Source organism: Macrobrachium rosenbergii, chromosome 6 (genome assembly GCF_040412425.1).
Source record: "Macrobrachium rosenbergii isolate ZJJX-2024 chromosome 6, ASM4041242v1, whole genome shotgun sequence".
Classification (NCBI taxonomy): domain Eukaryota; kingdom Metazoa; phylum Arthropoda; class Malacostraca; order Decapoda; family Palaemonidae; genus Macrobrachium; species Macrobrachium rosenbergii.
In genome coordinates this window covers 26091005-26104147 of record NC_089746.1, presented here as the reverse complement: position 1 = coordinate 26104147, position 13143 = coordinate 26091005, and the positions used below count along the sequence as shown (strand labels likewise).

General features: G+C 37.8%; 1 protein-coding gene across 3 annotated transcripts in view; it reads left to right on the top strand.

Moving 5' to 3' along the window:
• Window positions 1-13143, top strand: part of LOC136839372 (uncharacterized) — a 225768-nt gene that overhangs the window by 84338 nt on the left and 128287 nt on the right. For all 3 annotated transcript variants that reach the window (XM_067105286.1, XM_067105289.1, XM_067105288.1), the window contains exon 2: window positions 9248-9315. The gene's annotated coding sequence lies outside the window, so the exon portion shown is untranslated. The remainder of the gene's footprint in view (window positions 1-9247; window positions 9316-13143) is intronic.

Sequence of the window (13143 nt, the reverse complement as noted above, 5' to 3'; positions counted from 1 at the left end):
GTGGCATATGAACAAAATTAGCCAGTCCCATTTACTTTTTCAACTTTTCTATTTTCTTAGTCCCTCCCACAAAGACTATTACCTCTGGTCTCTACCAGACTTTCAAGGAATCTTAACTGTAATCCCATCAGACCTAATATGTTTGTTTTTGATCCTCAGACTCTCAGCCTGAGTTTCTCTTACTCGCTTCTTTTCCTTCCTCTTTATCATCATTGCCCTTTTCACACCTATTTATTTTTATCTTTTCCAATTTTTCCCAAACCTTTCACAATAATTTGGCATCTGACCCATTGCTGCTGACACCAGACCCCTAAAGTCTGTCGAAAGTTTCAATAACGTTTGCTTGTTTCCGTGTATTTTTTGTGTGTGTGTTTTTCTTTAGTTTTGTTTATTCGTTTGTATGTTTACGTTTGTAAACATGGTTTTATAAAAAAAATTGTAAGTAGATTTTTACGAAACACTGACTAAATATTATGTTTTGGAAAATATCGGGTCTTTATGAAGGACCTTCAGAAGTTGGTAGAGTGGATTGCTCAGCCTTGGCGCAGGTTAGCTGTATGTTATTCCAGGTTTACTTTCTTTCATTTTGATTTTATCGATTTTGTTATGTCTCTTCATTTGTCATTTTTACTTATGATTTACCATTTTTAAATTTTATTTCTGTTAATTAACTATTCCTAAGTGTTTTCGGAAGTGTTAGGTAAGCTTATCTCTAATCGCCGTCGCGGTTTTTTGTGTTAAAATTCCTTTTCGGTTAATACCCCTTGCCCATTAGCTAATATTTCATTTTAATATACACACACACACACACACACACACACATATATATATATATATATATATATATATATATATATATATATTATGAAGCTGACATGAAATCGAAAATAGTTGTTTTCTAGTGTAGCTGCTAGTACACTATATGGTGCTAACTATTACCGGAGGAACTGGTTCCTTTCGCCTAGTATACTGTAGCTTCTGCCAATACTTCAAATTAAGACAAAGTTTCCAAACAGATTTAAAAAGAATCATGTTTTTATAGTTTTCTGAAAAGATAATTATTGTACCGGCTTTGTCTGTCCATCCACACTTTTTCTGTCAGCTCCTAGATCTTGAAAACTACTGAGGCCAGAGGGCTGCAATTTGGTATGTTGATCATCCACCCTCCAATCATCAAACATACCAAATTGCAGCCCTGTAGCCTCAGTAGTTTTTATTTTATTAAAGGTTAAAGTTTGCCATTATCGTGCATCCGGCAACGATATAGGCCAGGCCACCACCGGGCCGCGGCTCATACAGCATTATACCGAGATCACCGAAAGATAGATCTGTTTTCGGTGTCCTTGATTATACGATGTACAGAAATCTCGATTGCGCCGAAGAGACCTCGGCGCTTATTGTTTTCTATGAATTATAGTGTTTTCTCGTATTGCATGAAGAGCTTCTCTTATTTCTCTTTTTTTAATAGAGCTCTACTTGGGGTGTTATCAAAAAGAAGAGATTTAAAGGATTAAAAGGACAAAAGAAAAATAAATTTTTTAATAGCCTACTCTTGCAAATCACGAACTTTTTTGTCGTGCTCTTATCCTATCTTTGGAATCAGTATAACCTTTTCCACATAAATGTCCTCTAAACAATATGTGCAACATGGAGCAGTGTAGACGATATCATTCGTTTCGAGTGTTTACGTCAGAATGCAGTTCCACGCTACGATGGCAACACACAACCTTTTCGTCCTACGTCTGGCAGCGTGTAACCATTTCAGAGCAGTTTATCCAATTCATTGCTATCTGTCAAGATTAGGTTAATACCATGCAACGTCAACCTGCATGATTGACTTGACTTTTCCCAACGATGAATTTCAACAATAGGGTAATTGCTGGTCATTGTGTGTATTCAGGGTAATTATGTGGTTATGAATTCTTGAGAAAATGTTAAGACCAACGATTAGAGAAGCCGTTGATGCTGATGAATGGAATTTGTTTTTTAGGATTTAATGCCTGATGCCGAATAAGAGCTTTGCATCGTGGTATACGTTTGTGAGTGGTTGTGGTTTAAATTGTACACTTGAGACGTGTGCTTGCATTATTAGTATTATAAACTTGAATGATAATGTGTATAAAGTCATGAGGTTCAATGCAAAATAGACCTTTAGCATGTCATATGAATAAAAAAAGGGGGGGGGAGTGAGATGTAAAAGAAAATAATAAACTAATAGATGCAACGGGAAGAAACATTAAGCAGCCACTGACAATTTTTACGATAGCTTAACTATAAAAATATAAAAATAGTTCTTAACAAAAGACATATATCCGCCAGTGCCTACATTTGTGTTTATATAATTTCTATGCAGTTATCAGTAAATAAAAAGTTACGATGGAGTGTTATGACGATAAATATTAAGATATTCAGTTGTCTTGAAACGTGACAAATATTGTGTATGTTCATGAACTTTTTAAAGTTCTCATTAGCACTAATGAACTATTGCGCCGGCTTTGTCTGTCCGTTTGCACTTTATTCTGTCTGCCCTCAGATCTTCAAAACTACTGAGGCTAGGGGGCTGCAAATTGGTATGTTGATCATCCACCCTCCAATCATCAAACAAACCAAATTGCAGCCCTCTAGCCTCAGTAGTTTTTATTTCATTTAAGGTTAAAGTCACCTAATCATGCTTCTAGCAACTATATAGGGTAGGCCACCACCTGGCCGTGGTTAAAGTTCCATGGGACGCGGTTCATACAGCATTATACCGAGACCACCGAAAGATAAATCTGTTTTCGGTGGCCTTGATTATACGCTGTAGCGGCTGTACAGAAAACTCGATTGCGCCGCAGAAACGTTTCTTCGGCGCATTTTTTACTGGTTTCTTGTTTTAACCACTTTTCCATAAAAGAACAAAATTTAATGTGTATTTCTGCCTATACATAGGTGTATGTAAATATCCATTGACAGCGATTCCACACTATTCATCTTTTTAATATCCATAGACTCAGTAATTCCACATTAGAATACAGGTCAGCAGTTTCGTGTAAAGGTCAGAGTAAACAGCTCTCTCTCTCTCTCTCTCTCTCTCTCCCCATATGCCTGCCGTGCTTAGTGATTCTTTGATGCCAAAGCGTATCCCTCGTTAGCTGGATATTCCCAACCCCCCTCCCCCCTTTACTCTGATGGAGGCACCTCCCCCTTCATTTGGATGATCCCCTCAACCTTTTCATATTCGTGTATTCCCACCTATCCAGGGAGGTTACCCCTTCCCCTACCCATTCCCCTACTCCTAAGCCTATTCCCCAGTTCTCACAGCTTCCCCACGATTGGTCAGCCCTCCTCAGAACAGGCCGCGACGAATCGCGTAGAGCTCTCGAGGAGCTCTCAGCTTTGCCATTACTGCCGCAGAAAAAGAAAAATGAGTCTTGGAAAAAGTCCATATCAAAGGAAATGTCAGCATAATAGGAAAGAGAAAGTGGGAAAAAGGAGAGAGAGAGAGAGAGAGAAAGAAAGAGAAAGAGAGAGAGTCTTCAAAAGCACTTTCAATTAGTAGGCTCTTCATCCTACGAAGAAAGCAGTGGAGGACGCACCGAGGAACAAAAATGCCATCCACTTCTTGAAGTCGTTGTTACGTAACCATCAAATGAGTCATTTTAACTCAATCCAGTAAGCTCTGCTGTTTTTGATGTTTCGTGTCCATGTATCTCAATGAAGGGTTCCACTCGCGGAACACATATTTCCTGTCCCGTTTTGTGAAATGTAACATGGTTACGAGAATATATATATATATATATATATATATATATATATATATATATATATATATATATATATATATATATATATATATATATATATATATATATATATATATATATATATATATATATATATATATACACACACACACACACACACACAGTATGTATGTATATATATATATGTATGTATGTATATACGTATGTATAATATGTGTGCGCGCATATCCATTTATGCATGTATTTATATGTACTTATGTTTATATGCATCTGCGAGTATTTCTCATACTGTAATGTAATGACGGCAAGGCAGTTGTTTATGGCTGTAGTTAAGCGTATTTTGTTCATTCCTTTCGTGCATAAAAGGTAATTGACTGATTCATGATCAGTTGGAACAACGAAGGTAATCGACGTAGAGGTGGGACACCAAGACGGACAGACGTTATTTTGAAGTGACCGTATCAATAATACGTCTGTCTGCTGACGCCAAGACAGTTACGCAGACTTTTGTGAAGAGTAACTCTTTTGACAGATTCTGTTAAAAACCAGGTCTAGCCTCTTAGTGTCAAATCATAATCTTTACGTCCCTGAACAACGAAATGTGTTATTTTTTGTTGTATAGATGTTATTTTTCTTTTATTGTTCGTTGTGTGGAATGCATTCATATGAGTTATTCGGTTTCAACGATTCATAACCGTTCGTGATGCGAATCCAACCAATCCGAAGTGCGCGAGTGCAGACTGTACTGTCAAGTGTCTCTCATCAACAAAGAGAATGGAGCCTCCTCAGGGATTTCAGCACTTTGATGGAGTAACTTTAGGCTGAGGGCTCTGAGTGTTGGGGCCTGTTGACAGAAACGCTGACTCAGACCCAAAGAAAGCAAACACTTGTTCAGTAAACTTTACTTTGAACAGGAAAACACACAATCAGGTCAATATTTGTTTGATAAACGCACTCCGAACAGAAAAAACTAACAACAGTTTGAAAAGAAAGGTAGAAAATTGGTTATGAATAGTTAGACCATGGCCTGGCCATAGATTTTGAGAGAGAGAGAGAGAGAGAGAGAGAGAGAGAGAGAGAGAGAGAGAGAGAGAGAGAGAAGTGTTTCCCATTTTCAATTAATTTCACGTTACGTCAAAGTAAGGTAGACAGTAGAATTATCTGTCAGATCTTTCCGCTAGGCCCAGTCTATCTCCTAAAAGCTTAAAGGTGCTCTCTCTCTCTCTCTCTCTCTCTCTCTCTCTCTCTCTCTCTCTCTCTCTCTCTCTCTCTCTCTCTCTCTTTGTGTGTGCGCTTGTGTTTATTCGTTTGGTATTCTATTTAGTTTCCTCAGTTTCAATATTGGTTTTCAATGTATATGATATTTCTGTTTGCTAAATGATAAGTCTGCTTGCTTTGTTGAGCAGAAATGAAATACAGAGGAGTGAAAGCGCTGGGGAACGCAAACAGAAAACTAATTAGTGGACTAGTTGCCAAAGAGGAAATTCTCGGAAGATTGAAAGAAAGCTTCTTTTTAGTGGGGCCATTATATGAATTCACAAAGGAAAAAAATTGGAAGAAGACGAAGAGGAGGAAAATGAAGGATGCGTTCTCGGAGGCGCCGGGTGTGATGATTTCCGAAAATTTTACCCCCCTCTTTGTAGCTTCGAGTTTATAAATTCCATATTCTGTTGAAAAGGTGTGTTTGCTTAACGAGGATCGTCAGTCGATAGAGGTTTTGAGAGGACTGGGGACTCATGGTGTGATGACCTTCCTAAATTATTTCTTACATTGCAGGTGGTTACGTGTCATTTAAAGAGTCATAAATATTTTACTCTATAGAAAGATTGTTTGTTCGACGAGAAAGGTTTGAAAGGAGGTTTGAGAAATATGATACCCTCAATAAGTGTCACATTCCTAAATTATTTCTTACACATTGAGGGGTTAAGTGTCGCATAAATATTTTACCACGTTTGAAAGGAGGTCTGAGAAATGTGATGCCTTCGATAAGTGTCACACCACGTGTATGCGAGGCTACTTGAAAAGTGAGGTCGAAAGTCAGTGCCTCGAAGTCTGTCTTCATTTGACCCTTTCAGACCGCTTTAAAAACCGTTCTGAGGTTGTGTGTGCATTTTTATATTGTAGTTGCAAAAGTTTTAGCAAGTATGTGAAAGATTCATTGTGAAAATAGAAATTCTTTTTGTTGCATAGTAGACCTATTGGGAACATTAGAATGGATTTTCGTTTACTAGAATGGACTTTCCAGTAAATGAAAACTTTACTTCAGTGACATTTAGAATTCCTCTCTAATTTTCATGATCACAACCAGATTTGATAATGAACTGAGCTATAATAGAGGTTGTCTTTTGAGATTCATGTAAAGCCACTGCCGTTTGTACCAGGCTGCAAATATTGCAAGATTCAGCAACTTCTTCTCCAAACCATTGCAGTTACCTGTGGGCTACGGCTCCTCGTTGGCCGGGTCGGTATCGTTCTCGGCTAGGAAGAATTAGAGGAATTTATTTCTGGTGATAGAAATTCATTTCTCGGTGGTTCGGATTCCACAACAATCTGTAGGTCCCGTTGCCAGGTAACCAATTGGTTCGTAGCCACGTAAAATAAATATAATCCTTCGGGCCAGCCCTACGAGAGCTGTTAATCAGCTCAATGGTCTGGTTAAACTAAGGTATACTTAACTTTACCTGTCGGCTTTTACTTCCCCCCCCCTCATTTATCCGGGTTTGGGAATGGCTTGAGTGTAATTGCTACCATGGGAGAAGAATTCCACCGTGTTTGTGTGATGGCAGGGTAAGAAGCGGCCAGAGAACAGACCCTTCATGGGAATGTTTCTTTGAACGGAGTGTTTGCTTATTCACAGGAATGTTAACACGGTTTTGCAATATTCATTCGCAGATGCATGGTGCAGTCCGTGACTCAGACATTTTACTTGAATGGTGTGGATTTTTTTATCTTTATTTTTCCCAGTACGTTTCCTGAACGGGTGACTTGCACAGATGCTGATAGCCTTGAAACTTACGATTGTCGTAAATTATAGTTTATCTATTTAAGTTCATGAACCTACGTCACAAAACTTTTGGATATTGGCGCTAAATATGCTTCCCAGAATTAAATGCATTTAAACGAAAAAAATATCGTGTTGGTTTAATTTACATGTAGACTATACATAAATATGGTTTATTGGCAGTTGTGTATGGTCGTAAGATGGATTTCTTCGGTGCGAAATGCACTGAATTACTGAATTCAGCAAAATTAGCTGCCTTATAAAAGTTTTGGTTGCCAAAATGAAAGATTTTGTGATTTATTAGAAGAAATAAAAGTTAAGATCTCTTCTTTTTCTCCCTTTTTTTCATTTCGCTATTTTTGAGAAATCGAGTAAAATTTTAGTTTACCGGAGTGTTTGATTTATCCAAGGTGTTCGTTCAGGTGGCTCGAAGCGTTCACCATACACACGTATAAACATATACAGTATATGTATATATATATATATATATATATATATATATATATATATATATATATATATATATATATATATATATATATATATATATATATATATATATATATATATATATATATATATATATATATATATATATATATATACATATATATATATATATATATATATATATATATATATATATATATATATATATATATATATATATATATATATATATATATACATACAGTATAGTGTTTTTGCATGTTGTTATGTATGTATCTATGTAAATTAAAATATACGATTCTTTCCTTAGAGGAATTAGTTCCTGGGGGTGTTAATCTGCCGATTCTGAGCAATTCATCTGGAATGAGGATGCCAGCCCCATGCCCTTCTCCTCTCTGGCTACTGTCCACCATTTTTGGTTAAGTAGAAGTGCGTAATTTGCTGTTTAGGTCAACAGATGTCTAATTGAATTATCAGGAAACGTGCTAAAATCGTTTATTCATAGCTTTGATCAAACATGTCTTCTCGCTTGTGAGGAGAGGTTCATAGCCACTGAATCACAGGGACTATATATATTTATATTATATATATATATATATATATATATATATATATATATATATATATATATATATATATATATATATATATATATATATATATATATATATACTGTATATATATGTATACATACATACATATACATATATATATATATATATATATATATATATATATATATATATATATATATATATATATATATATATATATATATATATATATATGCATGCATATATGTCACTAAATAGCGCGTGACAGTATATTCAGCCAAGGCCACAGGACAAAAAAAGAAGGTAGTGTGAGGTTTCTGACTCGGAGAGAGAGAGAGAGAGAGAGAGAGAGAGAGAGAGAGAGAGAGGAGAGGTGGTTGGGTTCTCCTGAATCACCCGTGAAATGTTGGAATACGCGTGCCAAAAATAATGGAGGATAGTTATGTTGGTAATAAAGTCTTAATTGCTCTTAGGGAAATTGCAAACTCTCGGAACTTATGTCTCCGTCCAATTGGCCATCATCATCTTCGGCCCTTTGAAATGTTTGTTATATTCCGGTTTTAATGAGCCTTCCACACAGACGGAAACGTAGCCTTCTGAGAGAGAGAGAGAGAGAGAGAGAGAGAGAGAGAGAGAGAGAGAGAGAGAGAGAGAGAGACTCAAATGTATCCAGCTCCTTCCGGGTGAGAGAAAGTATATCAGCTATGCAAGTGGGAGGCACATAAAATATCAAACTAGAGAGAGAGAGAGAGAGAGAGAGAGAGAGAGAGAGTTGTGAACGGTATAATGTGCACTTGTATTTGAAGACTTACTTTACCTCCCGTTAAGGAAGGGTAGGGGCCCCTTGTGAAGACATGCATAGTTTAATTCAACTTGTGGCTAAGTACTGGGCCTCTCTGTGGAGTGAATTTACAGTCTTTATGAAAGCCATCTTGTTTTCCATAGGGTGTTCATTCTCTCTGTGACGAGCATTGTTTGCTACTGATTTTCATTTTGCTATTAACTCGGAACTTGAGAGTATCTGAATAGGAATCCCGTAACCTGCTTTCATGTCATCTTTCTAATCTTGTTTTTTGTTTTGTGTTTTGTTTCGGGAGGTGGGGGGGGGTTTATTTTGGATGAAGGCTTTGCACACTTCTCACTCCTTTTGTCAACATCATAGTTGTTGAAGCAGCTGCAAACTATACTTGGAGAGATCACATAATTCTAATTGATAACTGCTTTCATAAAACAATTGAAAGGTTATTAACGCGCTCAAGTGTTTATGTATATTTATGTATATATTATATACATATGTATATATATATGTGTGTGTATGTGTATTTGTATGCGTGTGGCGTGTGTGTGGTGGGTGTTGGTAGGTACATGATTTTGCAGTTTCTGTGTATTCTTTGAATTTTACGGAAGAAATTGCAGAAAGAAATAATGTTTGGTGAATTTCTCTTATATTGGAGGATATACAATGAACAATAATCGACACTGTTTCTCTTTCATTGCAGGGAGGAGGCAGAGAAGAACACCTTCAGTAAGGACCTACAGTAATGCTTCGCAAGAACAATACATCATCGTAAGTAATGTTTTCTTCTTCATGACAGACAGGCTGACGTATAGACGGTGGCAACACTTGCCCATTGGCTGCTGATGCGAGTCTAATAATATTGTTTGATGTAGGTGCCATCGATGACATCTGCAGTGTCTTACGTCTTCGTTTTCTGGCTCACGGGGAACACTGATGATGCAATTTCCTAAGGAACCGAAATAATTTAGAGATATTTTTCTCGCAGACAAACTTATCTGACTTTAATGGGCCGTTGCAAAGTCATTTCCCCTATGACAGACTGCGGTGCTCCTGTCAAGGTCCATAGGTTAGAAGGGAGAGAGAGGTATGTCATATTCTGTTGACCTTGAGTTGATCTGTCGATCATAGATCAAATGACTGTCACTCAGTCTTTACTGTCAATCAGTCGTGGATTGAGTATCTTTCTCTCTTCAGTGTCTATTAATTGCTTGAAATGCCTTTTCGTTCTCGCCTTACAGATTCACGAATCCCTTCCATCCTTTGCTTCCTCTTCCTTGGAAACTGACCAAGAATTCTGTTCTCCTTCCCTCAGCCTCTCCTCCTTATCTTTCCCCAACCCCCCTTTCCTCCTTTCTCCTCTTTACTCCTTGCTATCCCCTCCTCTCTGTCTCTTTCAGCCATCTTTAGAGCTGTTTCCCTCCCTTTAATGAAAGCCATTAATTACACATTTGGAAGCCGCTTAAATTCCAATTTTTCCCCCCTTCATCCTCTTTGGCCCCGAGGCTTTTGATCCCGGCATCCAAAAGAACATGAATGAGAATCTCGTGTCCAATTTTTTCTCCAGAGAAGAAGACGTGAAACCATGAAATTGAGTACGCGTTGAAAATTCCAGTTTAACTTGGAAGGGACGGAGAGGCGCTTCATTCCATCGTGTGTTCTCGTGCCTGTCTGCTCGTCATATTGTCTCTTGGTTATAATTATTCTCTGTTGATTGGAATGTGTGTTGGTTTATGTTCTTGTCGTATGTTTGACAGTGGGTGTCTTGTAATTCTTGACGAAAGCGCTAAGCGTGTGTTTTGCTATGATCGAATGTCTGTGTATTATGCCCATTAGCATTCCGGTATAAGAATGAACTGTTTGTACTTTAACATTCAGTGCCATTAATTTATATATCTTTTAATAAGCTATACCAGTAATTCAATAGGTTGTTATTCGTGTTCTGATGTATATCAAGCATTATGCTCTTAATATTTCCATGTTAGTGTGTCAAATTTCTGCCCCATTCAGAAATGTCACTTATTCTGCCCCGACGCCTGTCAGGCAGTGTATAACTTAATATGGCCTGTCTGACAATATTTGTGAGTTAATATGTGATGCCATCAACATGTCAATTGCCGTAAGGACCACGACCAAATAAACTAGGTCGTTTGATGTGTTTGAGTGTCTGGCTACGCGTGTCTGTTAGTATTCTATACCATTAACATATCAGTGGCCACAAGTATCTCGCTCAAAGAAAGTAGGTCAAAGGAAGGAGCCTCAGGAAAGGGAATCGCCTTCATCAAAGGACCTTTTCCTCCCGTAGGCCTTCTGAAAGCCTCCCGCCTAATCTGAGAAAAGGGACGTATTCAGAGTCTTTGACTTCTTTCCTTCGTTTGTGTGTTTATTTTTTTATTTGACTTTATTCATTGAGTCAAGTTTTCATTTGTCAAGTTTCTCCTTTGCCCATTGATTTATATTTGATATAATTCATTTATCTATACGTTTCTCTCTTTCCTTCTTTTGGTGTAGCCCTTGCACATGCAGACAGTAAATTGTAGATTTTTGGATGTAAATAAAGAGCGGCAAGTTTAAGTGATAAATTCTCGTCAAGGCTCTGGAGAACAGGTCGTCTTGAGGAAAAAGACCATCTTGAACAATCTGAACTTTTCAGAAATGACGAAAACGCTTTATCACTTTTTAAAACTCGAAAATTGAATCGTCTCTTGTTATAATGCCGGAGTGTGAACCAATATGCAAAACAATGCTTTTATTTTTTTTATCACTGAATAATTAATTTATTCGACGGGAAGAGACTTTTATCATGGGTTTTATTATTTTTTTAATAGCACTCCCGATATTGTCAGTACTATAGCCACTTTAGTGCCTCTGTTTTTGCCGTAAGTGCTCACAAAGTTTGACTAAGTTCGTCGGTAACTTCAGTTATATGCCACGATTTATACAACTGTTAGATATGGCTGATTTTTTTCATATGTTAATGTATTTATACGTCTTTGTTGTATCTGCGGTCTTAATTTGTAAATGGTATGAGTTGAAATAAAGTATATTATCGTTATTGTTAGTAGTAGTAGCAGCAATGGTAGTAGTGGAAGAAATTGTAACACGAGTGAGAACGTATGAAATGAAACGAAGAGAGAGAGAGAGAGAGAGAGAGAGAGAGAGAGAGAGAGAGAGAGAGAGAGAGAGAGAGAGAGGATTTTCGTGGCTCCTGTTCGTCTCGTAATCAGAAGAGACTGTTGCCACCAAGGCGTTATATGCGCTGATGGGAAGATGGAATTTTATTTCTTTCTTTTCAGCATCCAATCTTCCCTCCCGCTGGTCGTTGCTCAAGTACGATTCCATCCCTTCGTGGCGGCATTTTTGTCTTATTGTTTCATATTAACTCGGCCCGAGGCGTTATGCTTTCGGTTCAGTTTGCCAGTTTGGATGTCTGTTAGCCGGATCGTGTGAACATCAGTGAACAGGTTATGACCAAACTTGGCGAAAAGCTTCGACGGAGGACTTTAGTATGTATCGATGACGGTTTAACGTTTTTCTCACTGTAGAAACAAAGCTAAATTTTCTTAGGTATTGACAGAAGTTTGGTTATCTGGTGGGGGTCGCCCAATGAATGTTTCTTTGACTCTTCTTGTTCCTTGTCCCTCTCACTCTCTTTGTTGTGTGTGTGTGTGTGTGGAATCATTCAGCCTTTCCTAAACGGAAATTGACATTAAGAGTTTGAAAGGTGTAGCAGGAGGAAAACCTCGCAGTTGCACTATGAATCAATTGTTAGGAGAGGGTGGAAAGTAAGATGGAAGAGAGTATGAAAGGAGGTATAGGAAAAGGAACGAATGGGTTTGCAGCTAGGGGCCGAAGGCACGCTGCAAAGAACCTAAGTAAATGTGTGTGTGTGTGTTTGTGTGTGTGAGAGAGAGAGAGAGAGAGAGAGAGAGAGAGAGAGAGAGAGAGATACAGTTCTGAAGATGACTTCCCTAGAGAAAACGCTGTGTTTTTCATTTTCCTTCCCTCGTCATTAATTGTATAATTTGTAGCACTTATTAGAAAGTGCTCGTTATACTCTTTATGAAACCGTATTATTTTGCACGAAAAACGCTTCACTAATAAAAGCAACAAGAACAGAAGGACGCAGTTTAGTCCATATTATTTATTACGCCAACGTGATCATTTTGAGAGGGGGTAACATCAGTGCTAATTGGCTGCGTAGTGTCTAATTACGGAGAATTTAAATCCCGTCATAAAACCAATTAATTAACGCCTTTCTGGGGGAGAAGTGTCATTAATTGTTAGTGGTGGCTGAAGTGGAAGAAAATTGACACCCGAGAACTGTCGATGTTCGCGGGTTCTCTCGCCCGTCGGGGCTCAGCCTAAACAGTGTACTGTACAGTGATGTTGGACTCTAGACCGTCGAGCTATATAGTAACCTTCCCATATATGAGCCCTCGCTTAAATTCAGATTTTAAGCGGGGCTGGGGGACCGTGTCTGTATAGTATCTTAAATTGTACCGCAGACCTCTGTTTGTTTGTATGTTAATGGTTTTATACAAACAATTTTAAGGCCACGAACTTCTTTAAATTAATGTATTTCAGGTATGCAGAATA